Source organism: Heloderma suspectum, chromosome 1, assembly GCF_057233095.1.
Source record: "Heloderma suspectum isolate Gila_16-S chromosome 1, 16-S_ref, whole genome shotgun sequence".
NCBI classification, from domain to species: Eukaryota; Metazoa; Chordata; class Lepidosauria; order Squamata; family Helodermatidae; genus Heloderma; species Heloderma suspectum.
In genome coordinates, this window is record NC_139458.1 from 263,069,996 (window position 1) to 263,096,087 (window position 26,092).

Below are 26,092 nucleotides of genomic sequence, written 5' to 3' on the forward strand. Positions count from 1 at the left end.
TCATTAAAGAGGGGGCATGGCGGAGTTCCCTAGGGAGGGAGTTCCACAGAGTGGGGACCACCACAGAAAAGGCCCTCTCCCTCGTCCCCTCCATTCTAGCTGTCCTGGCTGATGGGACAGAGAGAAGGCAATCCAAGGCTGATCTTGTTAAGCGGCCTGTCTGGTGCTGCTGGAGGCGCTCCTTAAGATAGGCTGGGACCCTATCTTAACCCCAGAGTTGTCTCTCCATACTACCATTTTTAATATGTTTGCTCCAGCAAAAGTGACTTTGGAGAATGTGGCACCCTTCCCCCATCCAGCATTGTGATATAGTTTGGCTACCTTCAACAAACAGCAACTATTTCTATAACAAATACCTTGTTTTAAGCATTTGTATCAGATCCCTTTTTTAAAGCAAGATAGTACATTAGCTTAGCACTTTCATAGTTTTATTATGTAATAAACCTGATGCCATTTTCATGGCTTTTTATTTTTCTTTACATGGGGAGTCACAGTGGCAACAATAATCTTTGTTGTTCATAAGTTGTTGAGCCTCCTGTGCAATGGAATCTTTTCTTCTTGTTATTTGTGTCCATTTGTGCCTATTCTTAGAATTGTTTCCATGCTTTCCACTATGGAAATGCCATTTTAATCTGCTGTGACTTCTTCGCTGGGTCAAGATCAAGGAAACCAAGCAATTTTATTGCTTTATGTTTGAGTGCTGGTAATATACGCTGTGTTGCCTTGATGGATGATTATCTTAAAAAGGGAATCCACAATGGGAGGTGATTCCCACTTTTCTGTTTTGTTCAATAGAATAGCTGTAGCCTTTTCATTTTTGTAAGGATTCTGGACATAGGTTGTGGAAAAACATATCGGTTTCTCTTATATTGTATTGTTTCAAGCTGTCTATCAGCATGGAGAACTTCATATTTCAGACAGCTGCTGGTGTACCACATTATGTCTCTTTGCTTGTCCTCCATTTTGCAGTTTAAAGATCAGGGCTCTATGTAAACACTACGTCTATAGGATTTCTCCTTAGGTCTGGGAAAATCTGAAAGAATAGTTCTAGTAGGAATTTAGTTAACTCTTCACCTACTATAGAGTCTTTAAGACTTGGACTTTGATGTCAACTCTGGACATCTTAAGTTTTGTTATGATGTTTGGTGTTTGATGTTATGATGGCCTCAGCTATCACCTGAGGGGGCGGGGTTCAGTTAGGTCTGAGATTTTGGTCTCTGAGGGTTTTCATCTAACCATTTTGACTTCAGTTTCTATTTCAGTTCTTTTATCTATCCTGATATGACTGCCAGAAACTCTCAGCTCTCTTTTGCTGACTTTAGGTATGTGCACTATGTTTGAGCACTCCTCGTCACATGACTGGATCATACTCAAGATGGTATTTCTGGATCCAAAGCACAATTCCGGGCTGCATTCTTGATGTTTTGAGGGGATCTCATGTGACCTGTGCTTTCTTTGTTATTTTGTTTGTTTTTGTTTAGATTATGCTATTTTTGATAAAGTCGCTGCTTTGGAGTCAGGAGCTCTAACCTAACCCACCAGCACCCCCTGGAGTCTTATTTCTAGGACATACATAACAGAGATATTCCAGTAGACATTGTCAAAATATATGAAGTTCTTCCCAAAAACTAAGAAAATTACAACATGAGATAAAAGGATGGGCCTTTTTATGATCGAAATCTGGTTAACACAGGAAGCAGACAACAGGAATAAACTGAAATTTGTTGCAGTTTGGGGAAGTAAATGGTGGAGTCCTTCACTGAAATGTATCAAGACCTGTGTTCTTAATTGTGAAATAACTAATCAGGACCGAACCTGGCAAATGTGCTACAGAATAGCAAAAAATATGCAACATATACAGCAATATATATTAGAAATAACACCCCTGCCCTGCCAACTATTTTCAAAAATAAACTGATGCAGGGAGAAATCTTATGCATGTTTAGACAGAAAAAAGTCCTACAACTCCAGCATACCCCATCCAGGGAATGCTGGGAGTTGTAGGGCTTTTTTCTGTATAAACATGCATAGGACTGTGGCTTAAACTAGCTGTAACTACATAGGCAACAGATCCTGGGGTCGTAACAGAAAGCTTACCGAAATGAACTCTATGTACTGCAGCAATAAAAATAAAAGGTACATTCCATACTGGAAGAATGATTAAGTAAGAGAGAGAGAGAGCAGATATCATGCCATTATATAGATCTATGATTTTAGAATACTGAGTGCAGCTGTAGTAACCCATTGCTGGTAGTATATCAAAGCCAGTAAATGATCAGATGGATGGAGCACCTTCCCTAAGCAGCAGCTGGGGCTTTTTAACTGAGGGGGGGAAATACCCTAAGGCTGCAGTCTTTGGGGATGTGTCCCTGTTAGAAGCATATATTGGATACCAAGTATCCAGTGCCCTGCCAGGCTGCTGCAAGGGTGGGAAGAGCAATGGAGGTGATTTTCGTCTCTCTGTCCTCCTGTTGTTTCTTTTTCCTCTATATGGAGCTCTGTCTACAGGAGGTGCATTGGTGGGGCTGGGGCTGGAGAGGCCATAGGATTCAATGTAATCTGGCCTCTCCCTCTCCCCTCCCACCAGAACCCCCCTTTCTGAGCTCTCCGAGGCTCTCAGAGGCTACTTTTGCAACCTTGGAAAGGAGGCAACCATGGTTCTTTCTGCAGCAGCTGTGAGGGGGCAGGAGGAGGGATCAGATTTTGGAGTCCTCTTCCAGAAGTAGTAGCAATGTCTATAGCTTCAGGAGAGGAACAAATCCTATGGACCCCGACATGCTCTCCACGGACCATAGGCTTGATCTCCAAGTTACAACCAGGCAAGAAACTTTACATTAAAACTGAGCTCTGACAATGCAACAAATGCTTTTCTTCCCCACACTTCAAACTGTTAGATACTATATTTAAAAACAAGTGTTATGAGCCTGAAGCATCCCAATATCTGAAGTCAGCTGAAACCACTCTACTGCAAAGGGGTATTATTGGTTTACTCCTTTCAGAGGTAATTTATGGCCTCTAAATCATTAAAAAGAAAATCTCCAGAAGTACAGAAATCATCATGATTTTGAGATATTAAGGAGCTAATCAACTCCACACTTTCATCATCAACATATTGATTGTCCCCATGAGAAAGAGAGGAATAAAGATGCATAAAGATTTTCAGAAAAGGAGGAAGCTGCAAAAGCCTTCATTTGGAAACTTCAGTAGGAAATGGCTTCCTTATGCAGATTGAAATTAACAGTTGTCACTCACTGTGAAGCTGCATTTCAGAATGTCACAAGCAATCAACTTCTCACTGAAATTAGTTGTTTGGGTTTTTTTAAAAACAAAACTGTACAAGGAAGCTGCTTAGTATGAAAACAAAGGTTTTATTTAGAATTATTTTTGAAAAAACAAAATCAGTCTGGCTACAGATGTTGTTTTTGAGAAGCATTCCAAAATATTATTTAAAATCAGATTGAAATGAAGTCCACAACTTTACAAAGGTGATAAGTAGTTTTTTATAATATTAAATGCTTTTGTCAGAACAGCCTAGAAAGAACAACACAATAGTCTGAAATGAATCTTAGCTGCTAATACTAACATTGGAGTGCTGGTGACTCCACAGTAATTTTAAAAAAACTGTTAGGTTGTTGTTTCCCAGTGGCAGTCTCTCCAAACACATACACACACACCTATTGCTTCTCTTCACCTCCAATCATTTTATCTATTCCAAGATAGTACAAACAGAAATCATCATGGGAGCACATTGAAAAGCCTGGCTATTCATCTTTCACCTGTATCCTAAAGACTATGGGCTGGATGCAGACTTAGTCATACTTGGAGTAAACCAACAGAAATCAGTGGACTTTTAGTCATGACTAACTGAAGTCCCAATGATTTCAATGAGTACTACAGGGGTGCACAATGCTTTTTACCATGAAGGCCGCATTGGGTGTCTGCCGGAGTGCCAGGGGTAATACATGTGTGCACAGGCATACAAACACACACATTCATTCACACTATCACCTACACTCACTCTCACTCCCCCCCACTGAAGTCAGGGCTTTCCTTTGCTAACTCTAGCAAGGGAAACAGATCCTTATCTCCGATCTCTCAGGAGAGGTAAGGGAAGGGTCTCCCTCACTCATGCTAGCAGACTTTTCCACAATGATGCTAACAAGGGAAGCTCTGGGTGGGGTCCCCATGGCTCTGTGGGCCACACTGGAAGAGGCCACATGTTGTGCAGCCCTGGTCTACTACTTTAAGTCTGATCCATATCAGCAAGAGTCATTTCAATGGGGCTTTATTTCAATGCAACACTTTCAGGGTTAGGCTGCTACAATGATGCTCTTGAAAATGAGAAACTGTGGGTTCTAAGGAAGCCAGGATGAAGCCTTATTATACATTAACAGACCCATTATGCAAGTATTGCAGCTACCTAAATAGAAAAGTACAGACCAAGAGCCATGCAAATCTGCACCACTAATGAGCATTTGAATTTAATGTTGGGCTAGGAAGGAGATGAGAAAGAGGTTTGACATACCATGAAGGTATATGGCTTTTTTGCTTTAAAGGAAATTGTATAAGAATAATAAAATACCAGCTCACTGTCTTACCCAGAGACAAAAATTATTATTGACAAAAAATATCTACTGTTTTTGACTTGACAAGCTGCTCTCAGCCCTGTCCTAGAAAGATCACTGTTGGTTTTGCTGCTTTTTATAGAAAGTTGACAACAGCAATTTATTCCTTTGCCCATGCTAAAGTTATTTGTTTAAAAGGTGCTGGGTTTTTCCCCTCAAGATTCCCACACTAATTAATTAAGTGGGTGCTATGGCATACTCCACCTCTACCAGAAGAGCCCACAAGAGGACATACAGAGAACGCTTTTCACCATACAATTTTGTGAAAATAAATTTGTATGGCTGGACTCTGAAGAGCTACTTTAGATATGCCCAAAGATGTGGGCAAGTCCAGTGGGATATTTGATCCCCACCCCTTGAACAGCACACCCCCATGCTATATCTCAGCATTTCAAAAGCAGTGCTACTTCTTGAACAGAAGTTGAGGAAACATGTGCCCAAAACTCCATAGGGCATGCAGAACTCATTGCGCAGTTCTTTGGATCCCGGCCTACAAGGAGAGTAAAAACATACCAGGCATTGGGGGCGGGGGAGAGGTTTCCTTTAAAAGAAAAGGAAAAAGAAAAGCATGCTCATTTTCTGCTCCACTTTATTCCCTAGCATTAACTTCAACCAAATAGAAGATGTCACATTTATCTGGTAGATATGTGCTCCATGACTGCCAAGTATTTCCTTAATATTCTGTGGCTTTCCTGCAGATTCCAGTCTCCTCTATAGCAAGGTTCCTGAACTGGTGACTTCCTTCCAGAGCACTAAAGAGGCACATACAGCTTAGACAGAGGGCTTTGAAATGCCTCCAGCACATACAAGCTCACAATGACTAATAACCGCATCAGCAGTGGAATACTTAAAAAAAGTGCCTCTCTACATACAGTATTAGTTGCCCATCAATCCGTGACACAGGGTAAATACATCTTGACATATCTGATCTTTACCACAGCAAACATGGAAAAGGAAATAAGTTACATAAGGATGGTTAGAAGCTATAAGCTTTTCATGATACTCATCACTGTCGCCTTTAAGAATCTGATGTTCTTTTTAGCCTTATACAGATTATGAAATCTAAATTAGGATTGTAAATATGGAATACTACACTAGAATTAAAAGTCCCTCCCCTCACCCCCAAAACACAGTTTAGTAAAATACAGAAGCATACAGAGAGAAAAATCTGTAACAGAAATAGGTAGCACATACTCCCCAAAGTCCTGCTCATATTACTCAAAGTCCTTCAAGATGTCTAGACAGTTGGTTGCCTAGAAGTTGGATTTCTTTCCAACAGGTTCCTAAATACTTTAGAGTTTTCAGAGATAGTGGTAGCATTACAAGATTGAAAGAAGTATTACATCTTAAGTTCAGCCTCAGGAGCTGTACTTACAAGCAAGCTGTCAAGGTCCTTTAGACTGGTGGGCACTAGACACAGGGACTGTTTAGTCGTGGCATAAAGGAAGTATTTATGTCCCCATCTTTGTTAGCATCTAAACAGATCTTAATTCTTTTTTAGTTTGTATTTCTGTAATCTGTATTTTAATGGAAATGTTGTTCTGGGCTTTAAACTGCTGCTGTTTTTAGCATTCAAATTGGATTGTCTTACAATTTTATTATTTGTAAACCACCTTGGGAGAGTTTTGCCCTGAAAGGCAGCATATACATTTCTTTATTTTAGAAATACTATTTATATTTTAAAATAGAATACAGTGACACGAAGTACCTTAACTTCAAAACAACATGTAATTTAGAAGATACCAGAATTGTGGGCAGGACTGTCAGACTAAACACTTTTATATCCAAGGAATAATAAGAAAGTTACATTTACTAAAAATTTGAGTCTCGTGTCTGCCCACTCACCCCACTGCACTCTAGAGGGCACCAGAAGCCCACCAATTGGTCATAACCAAGTATTTGGATACCACCAATCTCTAGTACATGGTGGTGTCAGATCCACAAGCATGCATGTACAATATACACAGGTCCACAGATACCTATAATACATGGGGAGGGAAAAATTCAGAAGACAGTATCTCACCTTGTCCTTGGTGCAAGACAAAATTTCCCACCCAAGTCTAGAGGGGAAAACACAGGGAACTCAGGAGGGGTTTATTGTCTTTTCACTTTGCACTGGACTTCTCAATCTGCTGCTCATCGTCCTTTCAATATTCAGGGCAAAGCTAGGTGCACAACACTTGCCGCAAGACAACTTGGAAATGGGACACAGACAGTGGCAACCACAGATAATGCTGCATTTGGCGGCGGGGGGGGGGGTTAATATAAAAGGGGTGCAATACAGTCCTCAGTAAAAGCTAGGAAATTTCATACCCAGATTTGTATTCCATGAAGCATCTAAATAATATTTTCAGACTTGATGAATTATAGATATCACTACTATAAATGGGAACAATACCCTAAATGGACTACACATACTCATTAAAAAACCTCTGTGCAGAACTTTGCCCTGCACAGTGCAAACAGAACCTCACCAATGCTCCCAAATGCTATCACAGAGTAAAGAAAACCCAATCTAGAGCATGAAGACTTTGCAGAGGCACTGCTATGTGCCAATACCACCACCGAGAAACCCCATGTAAAAGGCCTAATGATGCAAAAGGCAAGCCCTCTGGGTTCTGGTGTACCTCTTCCAACAGGATCTATATACAGCTCTAGGAGTTCTACACAAAATCTGTCCTGAGATTCAGGAGGACCCTTTTCATTTCAGCCATCCTTACCTACTACACCCCTTAGTGCAGCCTCCCGTAATCCAGTATCAATCTGAAGGAAGAATTAAATGATGACAACAGAAACCTGGCAGAAAGCACTGTGTATTCAAGTTCCAGCAGGTGATTAGAAGGGCCCATAATAATCCTGCAGACTGAACAATGAAAAACTCAATGCTTTCATCTCCTGATTAAATGCAGTTCTCAGAAGCCAACGTCAATATATCTTAGCACAGAGTTTACATGCTCCAAAACAACTATTATTAAGGGGACTGCTGCATTCTGAACAATTGAACAGTGTTCAGAATACAGCCCTACATTAAGCATGTTATAGTAGTCCATACTGGAGATTACCAAGGCAAGTATCATGGTAACTAGGTCAGCATTTACTGGGAGCTATCACAACTAACAAATAATTAATTGTAGCACAATTAAATAAGCAAATAAAGTTTTCATTCTCAAATCAAGAAACAGAAAACGTAACATATTTTTAAGCCTTGTTATTTTAGCTTTCTTCTAAGCCTGTTTTTAAATAACTGGGCAAATTCCACAAATTAAAAAGCTGCTTAAGGTAAAGATTAAGTTTATTGTGCATGGCTTGAGTGCATACATTCCAAACATTCCATTGCCTTGCTTACTATGGACTGGATCCAGGGATGTCACATACAACAATATGCTGTACGTATACTTCTCTACACCAAAGGCCATCTCCCCACAGAACAAATGATGGCAACAGTTTTAGTTTTGGCAGAGGTATCACCTGTGGGGAGTAGGAGTGCCTAGTTCAATGCTGGGGAAAAACCCACCAGCATTAGTCCTCTACTTGAAGAACAGTATGTGGTTCAGAATGCCTCTGTTCAGCTCTATGGTGCTGCAATGTCACTGTTTCTTTCACCTCCATTGCCCCCCCTGCACTTTTGCATGGGACAATTTAAGCAAGAAGTGCAATTAATAAAGATAACTTGTTCTGTGTGTAACATGCATTTGCTGAACAAAGACAACTTTGTTCACGATATACTAGTAGAAATTTAGAGTTTTACAACGAAAGTCTTACATAAAAGGCATTGTCCTCATAATCATCTCTGCATCCCTATTAACATGGTTGAAAATCCTTTTCACTTTATAATACTTAACACCTATCAACACCCCACCCTGAGCCAGATCCAAAAAAAATGTGAGATGAACCAGTAGTTAAGTTCATCAGGAGCAAGTTACTCAGGATAATGTGAACCCCGACCAGTGCAATGACTACCTGACCTCATAATCCTAAGTACCTTGGTTCCCTCTCCCATTCTTCCAGCAGCATCTCCTTCCCCAACCCTAATGATTAAGTATCTAATGATACTGAACCTCGTTGTCTGTTGTGGTGAGATAGCCGCTGCAAGGAAAACCCAGTATCGTGCCACAGAAGACAGCTGTTGCGTAACAGCGTCCTCCATGTCTGACTGGGGATGCTGAGAGTTGTAGACCAACACATCTGGAGGGCATCAGGTTGGGGAAAGCTGTTGTATAATAGGAAATTGTGCCATTTTTTTCTGATTGCCAGGCTTGATATTGGGCAGATTTAAAATATAGCAAACAAAAGTTTTTCTGGGTGGATTACATAAAGCTAAAAGAATAAAATACAATACAAAAAACAAACAGCACAAGAAAAATACAAAATATATCAGAACCACCATAAAATCTAAAATGCCTGGGAGAAAAGAAAGCTCTTTGCCTGGCACCAAGAAAATAACAGTGCAGGCACCAGGCAGACCTCCTTGAGGTCATTCCATAAATGGGGCCCCATTCTTCCAATTGCTAGGTTCATCCACCAACACATTAGCAGTTGCTCTGTGATAAGAGTAGCAATCACAATTAGTACAGTTTAGGATGATGCTTGGTCACTGAAGCAGCTTGCAAGAACTAATCCCTCTATGCTGCTGACACATTCAAATTCCCCCTGGGTGTATGAGTCCCATCAAATGTGGAACTTGCCAAAACGGGCTGGGTGCTTTAATAGTAATAAAACTTCAGCACCTGTTTTAGGTTCAGCTCCTGCCTTTGGTTTATTTCGTGTTGCCCTTGCTTCTTGTTTGCTATCATAGTTAATAGCCATTAATTGACCTCCACAAATTATTTAAGCCATCCAAGCTAATGGCCAATCTTTTAAATTTGTTTATATATGAATTAATTTACCTACTCCAGAATGACCTCCCCTTTGCGATACATCAGGCACTGACGATCATGTGCTTTTGACAACTATTAAAAATTGACGTGTTTACCCTGGCTTTTCCCAACCATTAACTTATCTAAATGCTGCTGTGCTTTTAATGATGTAACTGTAATATGTTGTGAACCGCTTGGGGATTTTTAAAATGGGAAGCAGCGTATACATATTCTTAAATAAACTGCCAGTCTCTCTCCTCTAAAATTTTTATCCAAAATTTGCTGTATGCTGTATAACTCCATGTGGAATATAAGGGAACAAGAACTGCTCTTCCGCTAAGCTACTAATTATCCAAACTTTGACTGTCCCTTGAGCATGGAGACTTTCTGAGACTAATCCGCTGCAGGTTTATTTTTAAAATATAGAAGTAACAATCAATTTTCAGCAGGCTTGTTGCTGTTTCTCTTTAGAAAGAGAAACAGCACATTTGCAGTTATAAAACAGCACAAACAGAACATTTAGAGAATGCTCCTTTTTATCTAATTGAGATGAGTATCAGACAAATAATATTTGATGTCAGGAAAATGGACCACTGCCTACTTCCAGAGCTTAGATTCTGATGTGCAGTGCTTCAACAGCTCCAAGATGTGGGTCTGTATTTTGCACATTTCAGGAGAGCACCTTTGTGTCCCTACCTCACATACCAGCATTTTCCACCCACTGCAAAATAACGGTTCAGACATTCATCAGCTGTTAGCTTCTTTTGGGGTTGGTTCAGTGGAAGATAAGACTGCAAAACTCTGACTGCCAACCAGAAATTTAATCATAAACCTGTATTTTGAAAGGCAGGAAACGTACTAGGAAATAGACCAACTTTTGAAATTTGATAAATACTAAGGTCTGCTTTCTAAGATTATCTAACCCAATACACAGTACCAAATACAACTCTATATACTTCAACAGATTTGATTCTAGAACATATTTGGATAAAATATATGTGGAAACCTCCATGTAGTAGAATTAGCCATTTTCTATCTATTCCAAGAACAGTAATTTCAGTGACAGTTATAAAAATTCTCAGCCATTGCTGAAAGCCAAGGATTCACAAAATCAGTTAACCATGCTCACAGGTCTTAGAAATCTTAAGTGTTGCACTGGGGTGCGGTGGGGGTGGGGAGAGCACAAGGGGCAAGTATTGGTTCAAAACTGCAACCATGTTGCCTTTCTATGAATAGAAATAGTAGTCTGAGCTCTGAAGACGCTGTCAGGGAAACCTGCACCAGGATTTCACATCTTTCCCTGTTTGCTGCTTCCCTGCTAGCCCAAACCCCACAAGCAGCTTCCCAAGCAGAAAGGAACCCGTGCAGCTCACCTTCTCCACAACAGCCATATCGTAAAGCCAATCTTAAGCCTTTTAGAGGCTGATTTAAAGCTCTTTAAAGTCAAATACCATTCTCAGTTCTAATTGTACACATTCAGAGTGGAACTCTAGATTGAAATTTCTGTTAAGGGGAGAGCGGGGGGGGGGGACCTCCCAAAAGGGTTGCTTTTTACACAGAGGCAGTTTTGTTTACTATCAGTGTCTGGGGACTGAAACAATTTTAGCAGAGTTCCTAACCTACTAAAGCAATGCCTGACAGACAATATATTCTTGCATATTTCATCGCCTGCTGAGTTTCCCCAAGAACAGTATTGCAGCAGCAACAATGGCATTTTAAGATGTCTGGCATTCCAATCAAGCTGTATTAGAAGTCAGTACATAAATATTTAGCTTTTAAAGTGAGCTACATGGTGTCTGCTTTCTCTTTCCTAGGAGAAACTGTATGATCACTTAAGGGTGAAGAAGCCAGACATAACTTTTTAAAGTGTGGTAGAAGTGGTTTGAATATATATAATTCAGTGCCCTGAAAACAAGTATGTTTTTAAGGCAACAAACGTGTGCTCAAACAAAGTCTGTGCATGTTTACTGAGGAGTCAGTGTGCATAGCATTTCAGCCTAAGGCCACAATCCTATGCAGAATTTCTCAGGAGTAAGCCCTACAGAACACAGTGAGTTACTTCTGAGTAAACATCCACAGAATTGCTCTGTTAAAGCATTGCCTGCCTTTACTCTTATTTCTCTGCAAATGGAATGCTGAGCATCATACCTGGTTACGTAACCAACATTTCATATGAAAAATGTAATGCACGTTTGTAGGATTTTCACACTGTAAACTATATACCTGCTATACACTAAGATCATCATCTGCAGGCCCTCCTCCAAGGGAGTTTCAGAGGATGGCAACAAGGTAGAGGGCCTTCTTGGCAGTGCCCCTGCCCCCACCTGTGGAACACTCTCCTCAGTGAGGTCTATCTGGTGCCAACGCTGTTAGCTTTTTGGTGCCAGGTTAAGAAGACCTTCCTCTACCTCCAGGCATTTACTAGCATATAATAAAGCTTTAACAAGTCCTGGGATTTTTACTGTTGGTTGTTTTAAAAATGTTTTATATTTTATATGTTAATGGCTTTACATTATGCAATTATATTGTATTTTTAAGTTTTTAATCTTTCTAAACTACTCAAAGAGCTTTGGCTATTGGGCAATGTAGAAATATATTGATTGGATGAACAAACAAACTTCCTTGGGGTTGTGAGGTGGAAGTGAGAAGCCAGATCTGATCTAAAAAAGTTAACCTCTCATGCCTCCTTCTTCACTCTCCTAAAGTCCTATAGTGTTTCACATAATCTCTAGTTATACAACATGGCTTCGTGGTTAAGATGCTGAACTGCACACTGGAAGGTCGACAGGTCAGCAGTTCGAGACCCGAGTGCTGCGTGACGGAGAGAGCTCCCGTCTTCAGTCCCAGCTTCTGCCAACCTAGCAGTTCTAAAGCAAGAAATTGCAAGTAGATAAATAGGTACCGCCTCGGCGGGAAAGGTAACAGCGTTCCGTGCACCTTGGTGTTCAGTCATGCCAGCCACATGACCACGGAAGCGTCTTCGGACAGCGCTGGCTCTTCGGCTTAGAAACGGGGATGAGCACAGCACCCTAGAGTCGGACACGACTGGTTGGGGACACCTTTACCTTTTTTTATAATATATGCAGATTTGCACAGAGGAATAGATTACACAATAATCTTGTAAGTGTTCTAGATGTAGGACAGCCTTCCCCAACCTGGTGACACCCAGATATGTTGGACTACAACTCTGAGCATTCCCAGACAGCATGGGGATGCTGGGAGTTGTAGTACCCTACCTCCAGAGGGCACCATGTTAGTGAAGAATGATACAGGATACCAAAATCAGTAAGTTAGGAATCCGTATCAGTTCCCCCTGCCTTTCATCAAATAGGAACATCCCACAAGATCAAGATGCACCACTAAGAGCATTTTCAAAATAATCCATCGCAGAATCTCAGACCATGTAGCAACGTAGGATTGGTCAACTGACTGGTCAAATAATGCTTGAATATGTTTAAAGCATTAACGTTTTAAGAGCAAAGATGATCAAGAGGTTTGATACTTAAACTATTATTGCAAAGAGATTCATTAAAGAAGATAAAGAGATTCATTAGAGAGTTAGATTTTTACTCTACCCTTCCCTAAGAGGCTTGGGGTGGTGTATACATTATTATAATCACAACAACCCTCTAAGGTAGGCTAGGTTGGAAATGTCTGACTGGCACACCACCCAGTGAGCTTTGTGGCCAAGTGATAATTTGAACCCAAGTGCAATTGATCTTGGACCAACACTCTACCCACTATGCAGTGGCCTTTGCCACAGAGGACTGCTTGTGTTCCTGTTTGGAGATCACTGCAGTTATATCAGGTGAACCAATGGAAGAAGCTTTGCTACGCTGCTAGGTTTATCCCTGACTGCTGCGGGGCTATGGGGCAAGGTGTCCACACTCCTGCCCTTGGTAACAAATGGCGCCGTGATGAAATTAAAGACAAGCTGCCATGTACACAGTGGCATTCTTGAAATATTTGATTATGGTCAAATAGGCAGTCTTTTCAACTGGTCACTTGACCAACATGCTGATCCTAACCTGAGGTTTATCATTTTTAACTCCCATCGTGAAATCTCAAGAAATCTCCTAGGAAGATGTTGTTCCCCACTGTTGTGCATATGAGTATGCTAAATATTTCACACTTGCTTCCTTTCTTCTAATTTCATCAGCTTTACTGGTAGTTGCCACCTTCACCTTTGCCAACACATATGCACACACACAAGGGGGAGGGGGGATCAACATTGTCACTAGCCTTACCCTTCTTGCTCTGGGTTTTTCTATTTGTATCTTCCCGGGAACAGATGTTATGAAAAGTGGTGAGTTGGATTAGTTTTAGTTAGAGACCAAGATCTACTGAAAGGCTATTTCCAGCTGTAGAAATAGCTACAGAGCTAAATCCATGTAGGGACAAAAGGCATCTATACAGTTATGCATGAACATACAGCATCAAAGTCTGGCCATCCATCAGCCAGAGCAGCAGTTGCAAGGAGCTTGCTTTCCCCCTCCCTGCAAGAAGAACACTCAGCTCCAACTGACAGTAGCCTTGGGACTGCAGAAGGTAAGGGGGAAAGAACGTTCTGGATCTATCCATTGGCTTGAGGAACAAGAGCCTCATTCTAGCAAGAGCACCAGCAAGGGAAGATCAGGCTGGCCCAGAGTGCCCTAAAATGCCTGCTTATAGCTCACCACCTTGTTCTGGCCTTGAAAAGCTGATCTCCCTCCTCTTCTTTCTCCTCCACTTCCCTTCCCTTACATGTCTTGCCATTTTAGTTTGTAAGCCTGATGACAGAGCCTGTCTCTCTTTTTTAATTATGATATGACCCACTTTGGGAAACAATACTTGTCTGAAAAGCGGGATAAAAATGCAGTAAATATATTAAGTAAACATTTACTTGTTGTGAATATTCAACAAATTGAGTAGCTGTTCAGTGGACTTTTAGGAAAATAAAATTGTGCATTATATTTCATGCAAGACAATGAAGTGCATGCTCTCCTCTACATCAAGTTACCCCCATGCAGCAGGAAAGTAATATGTGAATGCTTTTACTGTCAAATCAGTATGTATAAAATACAACTGCAGGCCTGTAATTCCCGGTCCTCTTCCTCGTATCAGTCAATCCTTGCTATCTGATTCAACGGACATGTTCATAAATCAGTACAGCTATAGTCCTGTGCAGACTTACCTGGGAGTAAGCACCACTGAACCCAATGAGACATGCTTGTAAACACGTGGAAGGATTGAGCTCTAAATTGCTGAGCAACCACTCTGACAGTCTGCCAAACACTGCTGTGGCATATCCTATATCATCTCAATGAGATTGTCCCATTGAACAAGAGTGTCTGGTGAATTCACCTTAAACACAGATCTCAAGTATTCATGTGGAGCTACACTGGTTCAAAATCAAAGGGAAAATGCATCCAAGTAGAGAATTTAAGCTTGAGGTCAGTCCCTAGAAATATGTTGCCACTTGAAAAAGTTAAAGAATTAAAAAGTGACCTTTGGAATCATTTTATTCTTGATGCTTGGTTTTCTATTTTGTAAATGCATATGGAGGGCAAGATCTTCTAATATGCTGCAAAGTATTGCAATTGCTTTCTTCATATTTACATTATATTGTAACATCTGATTGTGAGAACATCCCAACTTGGCATTTTTCCTTTAAGAAAGAATAGAAGTACTGGCTGAAAATGAATTTTATAGATACTTTGCACATTTTATTTTTACATACCAGTTGTTAAATATATCTGTCCATTTTTCCTGCACGGTGAAGTATGGCTGTGTTTGTTTCAGCATGTGAGCATTTAAGTTGGTGCGAAACTGCTTTTCTAAAAATTCAATTAATCCTTTGTGGAACATCCCTTTCTTTTCATGTGCAGTTTAGATGTGCCTGCTAAGACACAGTATGATGGCATTTGCGTTTTATGCATTTGCTGTCATTAAGGAGCCAGCATGTTGAAATATTGGAGTGAAAAGAAGCTTTTCTTTCAGCTTTTATAGCATGCTGTGATGTTCAAATCCACTGGTGCAGCAAGCCCAGCCCCAAAATGAAATCTTATAACAAGGTGTGAAAAGGTGTATTTCCTTGAAAGTCAGACCATACTCCTCAGTTAATTACTCATCACTACAGACCCCAAGAGCAAAGCACTTCTTTTTACTCTCTGCATTGTGATGCAGATCGTGTTTGTTCAAGCGAACACTGTTAATAAGTCTCTTGCAGGGTTCAAAACCATCAATAGAGATATGATTGAAGTCCAGTTCAAAAAAATTAGGTATATCTTGGAATCTGTAACGCTTCCACTCCAGAAGCTGTACGTTTGTCTGTTACTTGACAACACTTCTTGTTAATATTTCTGATATGGACTTGTCATTTAAAATACTTTCAACATAAAACATCCTACATTTCACTGCAAGTAAGCTTGACTTGCTGAATAATACTTCATGGTCCAACTCTGGAATACTTCAGACATTGCATACAGGGAGAGTATGTGTTGGGGAGGGGAGGTGAAGTAGTGCTGGAATAATTTATAACAAATATATAAACAAATTTCATACCCAACAGTTTATTGACCATTTCTTTTATGCAGGTTGTGCTTGGTGACAGTTAAAGTACCCAAAGATATCTAATTTCCAGAGAGATAGCTATGGTACTCATTTACCAAGAGTATTGTGGCACCTTAAAGATGAATATATAAAGGCATAAACTTTCCTAGTCCACTTCAGATGTATGAAGCGCTATCCTAACGTGCAGGTTAGAGGAGGGAAAGTAACAGACTGGCAATTGTCTTTCCTCATCATAACCATCCAACATAGGAGCTACCCTTCTCTCCCACCCCTTTTCAGCATTCTTAAGTGCTGAAAAAGGCATCTGAGTTTCTCCAAGGGATTTAGTTTCCCCACAAACAAATATTATTATTTCCTTCATATTTATAGGCCTCCTTATGCTTTGCTATTTGTTTTATTAACCACAGCCTGTGAAAGCAAGTTGTGGCAGCTAGATTCATATGTCAAAGGTGTAATGATGTAAGAAACAAGTAGGTGGGGGGGGGGAACTCTCCATTAAAATAAAATTTTGATTTTCCACCCAGAAATATTTTGTTTCTAAAAATGTGTATCTGGCCTTCAGTAGTGAATTGGCATTCCCAGGGCGGTATACAACTAAAAGCTACAAACATTACAAATAACAAAAAGCACAGCACAAAAAGTCCATTCGATAAAAATTTACAGCAGCTCAGGAAATAATCAACCCTATAAGTTTATTGACTAGGAGAAAGCACTCAAGAGCCAAGGGGAAGAACACGTTTTATGTACTGCCCCATGAAAAGCCAGGCACATACCATCCCTAATTTGAACTTTTAGCAGAAACTATTCACACATTTCAAACATTCTCCATAGCAACAGAAGTAACATTTTTCTTTTTTTAAGTATGGAAGTATAAGACCTGCAACACAATGTTGCAGTGTGGAATGCTCCCACTCAGGATTGCAGCCAGCCTCTTCTATGACAGGGGCGGGCAAAGGTAGATCTCCAGATGTTTTGGTCTTCAACACCCAGAAGCCCCTACCAAGCATGGCCAATGCTCAGGAATGTTGGGAGTTGAAATCCAAAACATCTGGAGATCTACTTTTTGATCACCCCTGTTCTGGGATATTCCATTCTATACCCCCTCCCCTTGTTTTCCATTCTCCCCCACTCATTCAAATCAGTATTCCATGCCCAATGAGCAACCTTGGTTCTTATTGGGCTATTTTGGGGGGTTCCCCCTTAGCAATAGCGTATCAGAGCTGTTCACAGTTGACTCACATTTAGAATAAAACCTATTGGCAGGACAATAATCTACAAAGTCAACATCCTTGTAGTAAATTATCAATAATTCATACTCCGCGGCCCTCGTACCATTCAGAATCTGTGTATTTTATTTAAATGCATATAATCAGTCATCTGAAAACACACGCCCCACTGATTTGGGCCCTTCTATTCACTTTGTGTTTTTTGCTGGGCAATAAATATATTGCAACACTGGATTGTTTAACAGCAGATCAGAGGCCAACAAATGGACACTAACACCATTTTTTTCCTCTAGAGATGTTTGAAATCTAGTGATTCAGGAAGGTCAAGAACAGTTATTTCACATGGAACTATACTGCTTGGGGTTGGAGTATTCTACTACATCAACCCACCTGCCTGAACAATGGTTCCTAAAGGCTTCAGAGCCCTCTTTAAAAGGGTGGCTGCTGTTACGACAATATCCAGGTGGAAGGGCCAAATTAGGATCACCCTTTCACAATTATGTCAGGCTTATAGCTTGTGTCAATAGCATGGGATTAAGGCGAAAGAGGGGTGGATATGGGAAAAAGTCTCCAAAAGGAGACATGGGATAGGTACCAAGCTTTTATTGGCCCACTTGCAAGTCAGTTACAACTCTGGAGATACCAAACTCAGGTTTGTTTCACTGACCAATTGAGCTGCATGCGTCTTGTTTGTTTTCCCCAAGCACAAAGGAAAACTTATTCTTAAAGGAGAAAATGAAGAGAAAAGGCAGTGAGGGGTGGAGAGGTACCCCTGCCAATTTTGACAGCTTTTCCGTTGATTTCTGGGGGGAAACAAAAGAATGGGTTTGGCTATTGAAAATATTGCTCTTAAGTGTCTTGCCTCACATTTTTGTCAACAGAGATACCACAGGCAAATAGAAGCTCCAAGGCAGGATAAAGTGGGAGGAAAATGAGTAGCAGGAGGCACTTGACGTGTGCTGAAACCAGATGCATAAGCATTTTGTAAATTATGTTGCAGTGGTGGCGACAGAAATAGCCTTTATTCTCTGCTATTATGTCTGCAGAGTACCATTGAAGGGAGCTATTCTGGCTAGAGAATACCCTATTAAATCTGTGCTGTTTCCATCTGTAAACTGAACTCTTTTGCCCACTGTAAGAAATGTCACCTCTTTCTTATAAAGAAAAAACACACACACAAAAAAAACCAACAACTCTTATTTGGCTCCACTTGGAGGCTAGAAGCTGCATCACAGTGAGAATTTGGAGCCTTAATCATTTCCTATTTAAATTGCCTCTCCTGCACCAAGGAAGGGTGTGTGCTTGGAAGTAGGAGGCAGCTACCAGCAAACTGGACTTTGGCTTGGTAAAAGCTAGTCAGAAGAGGGTGGATCCCATCCTGGTTAAGCTTATTAGGCTTTTTCCTAAAGAAAACAAAATGCTGGATGTCAACTAATCTGCAGTTGTTTTTTGTTTGCACACTGACTGATCAGCATCCAAAAGGTGTATTCCATAACTATTGCAAATGTACAACCGGGGGGGGGGGGGGGCATATGAAACGCTCTGGACCACTGCCACTCTAGCTTTTGGCTTGGCCACAGACCAAACTACACCTGTGACCTTGGCTGATGATCTGCCTAGAAATCAACAGGGGCAACTGCAACCTATTGGTTCCTCCCATCACTTTCAATTATCCTTGTCCACAAACAGCTGGTAGATGTGTCTGCAACGCCCAATAATTTCATAAGGCTAGGAATGGGCTGAGCGCAGATCTCCAGATGTACTGGACTTCAACTCCCAGCACTGCTGACCAGGGCTCCTGAGAGTTGAAGACCAAAACATCTGGAGATCTACCTTCTGCCCACCCCTGAGTAAGACCATTCAAGTGGCTCTGCTTATTCCTGGTGGGAGGTATTGTTCATCACTCCCGCAGGCTTTCTGTGCCCTGCAGGGTTCTACTGGGAATTCACTGGATTTAAGGCAATAGGCCCACTGATGCTGGTGACCTACAATTCTACCCCGTGTTTTCATCCAAATCAGGTCTTGTAGCCAGGTTGCTTTGAAGCCTATCAACACAGCCATGGCTGAGGACCAAGTGAAAGAAAGCTAACTGACAGAACTCAGTCAGGACTTAGGCGGTTATGGTCACTCAGCCATGTGGATCACTATACTGTACTGCCTTCCCGGGTTCACTTCCTGGAAAGCTCTTGGATGCATCACTAACCTGGGAAGTCATGTTGGCATAGCAGGCATTAATACTTTTTCATCAATTGCCTCTGGAAAAGATTGCAACGTCTTTCTTTTTTTTGGTCAGATTCAGACCCAGTAGCAGTCATATACATATGACTTACTGACAGAACACTTTGTTCAGGACCATCCTTGCTTATCTCTTAGCATCTTCAGACAGTATGGAAAGTAGTGGCCCACTTTGGATGTGGACAGGGTGTCCAGAATGTTTTTCCACCAGTTTCCACACTGGTTCCTTATTAAACAATTCACTGTTCTGTTCCTAAAAGGTTTGGCATTTACGTTCCTTCTAGGAGGCCACTTTCTTTCCTGCGTCCACTGCAAGAAAAGCACACCCTCTTTCTCAGTACTATATAAGCTCCATATCTGGACAGTAAGTGCAGCATTACTGAGAGGTTGTCTCAGGGACCGCCTTGTAACTGTTGGTACCTTTTGGATAGCTGGAACAGCCTTCAACTTGGTGCCTTCCAGAAGTGCTGTACTACAACTCCCAATATCCCCAAATAGTATTGCCATTACTCAATCTGACTGGAGATGATGGGAGCAGTCCAACACGTAAGTACCTAAATATGGGGGGAGAAAGACATCTGAAAGACTGGCCTCCTCAGTCTATGGAGTAACATTTCCCCTTATTTCCAGTCCAGTTTCTCAACTATATGAAGTGTGTTATGTTTTCCCGACATGCTCAGCTTTTAACCATTTTTTATTTTACTTTTTGCTTGGTATACTTAATAGGTAGTAGACTTTTCAGTAAAATATTTTCTTCTTTCAAGTCAAATCAAGATATTTGAACGCAAACCCAGAATCAGCTGAAATCATTATACATCAAGGCATTTACTAGAACTCTATGGAATCACATTCGATATGATCATCAAATCAAGAGTTGGGGTTATTTCTAATCCTCCTGTCCTTTGAAAGTTGCACTCTGTTGAAATAGACGAGTAGTTGTCAGCATATAATGCACAGCTCTACCGGTTGCTAAAATGAGTAAGGGAGCAATCCTACCAGGATAGGCAGCTGCCTCCGAACTCAGAGGCAACTAACTCTGCCTATCCAAGGCACGGCAGGAGAACCATGGAGGGGATCGTCCCCTCCACGCTTCAGCCGCCCTACATTTGCGGCTAGACAGCCAATTTCAGCTGTCTCGCCTTAGGACGTCGGAGCATGGGAAGCAGCAGCTGGACACACTGGATGCGTCGTACCAGATTTCCGACTTCCCCGCCTCAGCACGCCCCCAGGAATGCCCTATTTTCGCTGCTCCGCACATCTCTTCCAAGCGTGGGGCCAATCTGCACTGCCTACGAGGCAGCGTGGGAGGGGGTGGAGGTCGTTCCTCAGGGAACCGACCTATACTATGGCCATCTAGCCGCTGACTAGCGGCCACAGGATTGCGCCCCCAGTGTGTCACGAGTTCTTCATAACTGTTTTTTCCCTCAAATTTAAACAATGCAAGGGAAGTTCATGTGCTTGCCTTTACATTTTTACAAGTATTCCAGTAAAATTTTCTACATAATATAATGTTTAAATCACAGTAAGCGTGCAACTGTACGTAGGACTTTTTTCTGTCTAAACAACTCCCAGCACTGCATAAGAGTGCACCCTAAATGTGATTTACGTCTTCCCTTCAAATATTTCAGGTCAAGTACTTGTGGTGTATTGGGACAAATAAAATAACATGAAGTACCTTTTTTAGCTTGATCTAGTAACTGCAAGTAAAATAAACATTCTAAGTTAGATCTCTCTAGGGCAGGGATGGACAATGTGTGGCCCTCCAGATGTTTTGGCCTATGGCTCCCATGAGCTCTAGCCAGCATAGCCAATGGTGACAAATGATGGGAGTTGTAGGCCAAAACTTTTGGAGGGACACAAGTTGCCCACTTTTAGGGCATCAGAACATTTTCCTACACAACCCCCCCCCACTCCCCCAATGTAGATGACCCTTTGCAAATTAACCTAATCTGCACTAGAAAATTTTCCAGTTCAACATTTTCTGGAAAACCCAAGGAGAGAGATTATTCTTTCACTCCTTAGATTTGTTTCACCTTAAGAGCACTTGTAAAACATATCAGATTTGTCTGCAAATTTATTCAAATCCCAATAAACTCAGTGGGACCCTACTTCTAAGAAAATATGCATAGGATGGGGCTGCACGTTTATCATCACTCCAGCTCCATGTACTTCCTTTAGAATGTCTGGTTAGGAAGAACTGTCTCCTTAGTATTCCTCAAAAACTGGAACCTATTTCCTAAAGGACAAGGAAGAAAAAAAAGTAATAACTGGCCAAGGCTGAACTCCAAATGACCAAACAGATGCAAAATGCAAGGACAGGTGCCACTGGCCAAGAGGTTTGGCATACAAGAAACCAGTAGCTTAAGGGAGGTCAATGATGATCAGGAAACACAATACAAAAATAAGTGATTCACTATAAGAAGATGTTTATGAACAGAATGGTACCAAACCGTAGGTAACAGAGACACTTCTTGGAAAAAAGTGGAAGGGCGGGACTGCCATCGTAACTACATATATTTCTAAAGATTCAAAGATGACACTGCTCTTAATAAAACAGTATAATACATGGTTCCACATGACTTACCAGTAGCTTGCAGCTAGTGTTATTTGCAGCTTATCACCTTAAAGGCAACTCGCTGTAATGTGTATTGTTTGAGGCTTCTAACAACTTGCAACTGTCATCTAAGTTATACAAAATGTCACATTAAGAGAGGGGTGGATTGGATGACCTTCTGTTTCCCTCCAATTCTATTATCTTATGATTTGCAGAAGAAATCTAGCAACAGAGAAGGCAGCTTTTTCTTCTGCAGTTTTGCTCCAGCAAGGATTTTTACTCAAACCAAATTCACGGTTCTTTCTGTATTGGACAACTGAAGTTTGGCTATCATTCATTAGAAAAATAATTAAAAGTAACAAAGAACTTGAATTCTACCCCTTTTTTACCACTGCATTTATGTGAAAACCAGCAACCATTGCTCTATTTGTAGTCATGACAACCATAAAATATTCTGTTCCAGCAATAATTCACGCTGAACGCTTGTTCACGGGTTCTGTTGTCAAGAGGAAGCTCAAAATACAGTGAACGTGCTTTTTAAGCTTCAGAAGACCAGTTACCACCGAAAACTTGGGAGTGTAGGAAACTTTCAAGTGCATTGGTTCTTTCAAATATACAAACAAGGGATTTGAATTCACCGTGGGGCCATCATGTAGTTTAAGCTAACGCAAGCACTCTGCAAATAAGGGTCTAATACACTGATGTGGCTGGTAAGAACTTGTTTTTCTTACCATCATCGTATTAGAAAGTCGTATTAAAACCATCACCTTCCAGGTTTATTATGTTGGCTGCAATACTCAATTCTATATCTTTTAAACGTTTACACTCCAAAGAAACAGACTTGCATTTGAAAAAATCCCATTAAAAGATAGTTGTAACGACTGTACTGATAATTATTTTTCTCTTATATAAGCCAATATATGAAATGCCATGTTTCATTGCAAGCTGGGAAAAAACCTTCTACAGACAGCCACAGTGAGGGGCGGTTATAAAGAGAAGAATAAAACCTTGTTACTCATTCAAATAAGAGTAGGTAACCCACTGTGCATAGCCAAAGTCCCAAACTGTTGAATAAGAGTAAAATATGGCTGTACTTCACTTTATAAAGTAAATGGTTTTACCAGTTTATCCAGTCATAACAAGATAGCCACGGCTACCTTATTTAAAGGAAGAGAAAGAACATGGTATTGCTTCTCTCATACAATCATATAATCTATGAAGGAGGACTCAAAGTTTCATCCAATTGCTAGATTGCAAATACCAGCATTACTGTCTCTTGTAACCTTAAAGCCACAACAGATTGCTTTGAAAAACCCTGAAAATTATCTCTGGTGAAGAGTAATGCAAGAATGTTCAAACAAATTTGTTCAAGAACCACTTGCTATCCCAGAAAAATAAGACAGCTTTTATTAAAGGTATATTTTCATCAACTTTATGCATTCATTTTTATACATTAAAGGCTTCAGCTTGTGTTCATTTAAAATCTATTAATCTTCTTAGTCACATTATTAGAACAGTAGATTTTAGAGGTCACACTTTTATAATATACAACAAAAACGCTTAGGGTTGTATCCAGTGGGCTGTATGTAATGTTAGTCTAAGTTAATTCTCATTCATTTCAATTGATCTACTTTAAGTAGGGCTAACACTGGATACAACCCTTGGAGTGTATCATTGTCACCCCAGAATTTAATGTCTTTATACATATTCAAGCCCTATGACACAAACAGTGAACCCCTCCCCATCATAAGCACAAGAACATACACAATTTGAAAATTATTAACAAAGCTCCACAAAGAATTAGTTTTGGAGGGTGAGGGAGAGCTAAGCCATAGAACCAAGTCCTGTCAGCAGAGATGTCCTGCCTAAACCTACACATATTTACTTTCAGTTAAGACCTATGAAGCACAATAAAACTTATTCTATAATCCATGCATGTTTTACAATAAGTGATTCTTGGACACACCTTTTGGTATAACGCTATTTATTTACATACTGCCCAAAGTCTGCAAGGCACTGTACACAACACAAGCAATTCAGTCACTGCCCAGAAGACTCATAATCTACATTAGACAGCAGCATTCCCCAACCTGCTGCCTTCTAGATGTTTTCAACTTCATCAGACCCAGCCAGCATGGCTAATTGTCAGGAATGCTGGGAACTGTAGTCCAAAGCATCTGCGGAGAAGCAGGCTGAGGTAGGCTGTTATTCAAGAAGAATAAGATGCGGGGGGGGGGGGGGGAGAAAGAAAGAGGGAAGCTTGATGATGTAGCCGAGACATGATGAGAGAGAGTTAAGCAGCAGCAGAGACTAACATACCTAGAAGTTACCAAGTCTACTCAACCCGTGTTTTTAAATAAGTCTAAATACATTTTAAAATAATCCAAAGAAAGTAAGTGAGAAGTGACCGACGTGCACAAAGAGAGACTTGGCAAATTTAATTCTGAGGTGGGAGACTGTCATTTTTTATTCCTTTCTAGACAGTTTTAATTAAAGATAGCCTCTGCCTTCTGGTGATGATGGATGATTTTGCAGTGGTGTGCTTTAAAAAAAAGGAGGCAACCATCTACAAAACAGAGCCCTTTAAAACATAGAGACAGACCCAACCAACAAGATGACGTTCTCTGATCCCATGCCTCTTCAGTTTAAAAGAGAAGTCGACAGCCTTTTGAGCCCGTGCATGTGTGGGGTGAGAAGGTGTCTTGAGCCCGCACCGAGAAGGAAGTTGAAGGTTTTGTGGAGCACGGAGAGAGAGAGAGAGAGAGAGAGAGAGAGAGAGAACACGAGCGACTGGGGAGGGATGGCTGAATTGAGCAGAGAAAGGAAGGGTGGGCGCCTCCTTACAGGTCTCTCCCCATCGCCCCCGCCCCGCGAAACCCTCCTGCTACCTCAGAGCACCCCCGCGCTACTGCTTCTGGTCTTGCACCTCACACAAACACCCAAGCAGGAAGTTTTCCACGCAGGCAGCGAGCGCAGGCGCAGGGGATTCATTAGCCCGCCGTTCAATCCACTCGAGGTTACTTACTCTTGGCGAAGCGCGAGCTGGGCTGCAGCGACAGCGAGCCGCGGGGCACGCCGAAGGTGCGCCGGCCCGCCTCCTCCTCGGGCCGCCCCAGAGCCTCTCCGAGGGCGGCGCTCCGGGCGCCCCCGCCCCCCGCCCCCCTTCCCGGTCCTCCCCGCACCTTCCGCCGCTCGTCTCGCGGTCCTCACCTTCTTCTCCCCACAGGGAGGGCCGGCGACGACACGCGCGCGAGTGCGCGTGTCCTTGGCGGGCGGCAGCGGCTCCTTCCTCCCTCCACCGTCTTCAGGCTGGCGGGGAAGGAGGATGCACAGAAACAGCGGGGGGAGGAGAAGGAGGCGGCTCAGGCATTGCAGCCGCTCTTCCCTCCCCCGCCAGCGCAGAGCCCCGCACAGCCGGGGCTGCCGCGCACCTCCTCCGAGCGGCGAGAGAGGGGCGCCGGGGCGCCGAGCGGGAGCCGCGGCGGGGCGACTTCGGGAGGCGGCGGCGGCGGCGGCAGCTGGTGCAGAGCCGATACCATGCTCCCTTCTGGCTCCCTGTTCGCAGACTGGCCGCTTTAGCTGGCGAGGGAGGCGGCCTCGGAGCCCGAGCGAGGGGCGGGCGAAACCAATCACGGCCGCGGGGGGGCGGGACAAGCCGCGGGGGGGCGGGGACGGGCTCCGCGCTCCCGCTTCTGCCGCTTTTCCTCCTCCTCCCCCCCCATCCTTCTCTCCGCCGATGTGTCGGCCCAGCCCTGCTTCCCCCACGGGGAGGGGTTTGGCGCGGGCAATCCGCACGCCGGAGCGAGCAGCTGGGTGGGTTTGCCCGGGTCGCCCTCTCCTTTGCTCCAACCGCCTAGCGTGATCTTCCTCCTCCGAAGCAGCCGGCGACCGAGCCCACCGTGCCATCCTGCGGGAAACGGCGCCTGCAGGCAGGGAGGTTTGTTCTCCTCCCTACGGAGGATGCGGAGCGGGAGGAGAAAGAGATCAATGGCTCCACTTCTGGTAAAGTTACACACGCACAGAGGCAGGGAAAAGCAGAGCAGC

At 42.2% G+C, this 26,092-nt stretch overlaps 1 protein-coding gene across 3 annotated transcripts in view; it reads right to left on the reverse strand.

The window, feature by feature from the left end:
• KLHL29 (kelch like family member 29) overlaps positions 1-25,669 on the reverse strand; it is a 549,854-nt gene extending 524,185 nt beyond the window's left edge. The window contains exon 1 of one of the 3 annotated variants that reach the window (XM_084826507.1): positions 25,074-25,669. The gene's annotated coding sequence lies outside the window, so the exon portion shown is untranslated. The remainder of the gene's footprint in view (positions 1-25,073) is intronic. The other 2 variants (XM_084826506.1, XM_084826509.1) reach the window with 2 other exon arrangements.
• Between the last annotated feature and the right edge of the window lie 423 nt (positions 25,670-26,092).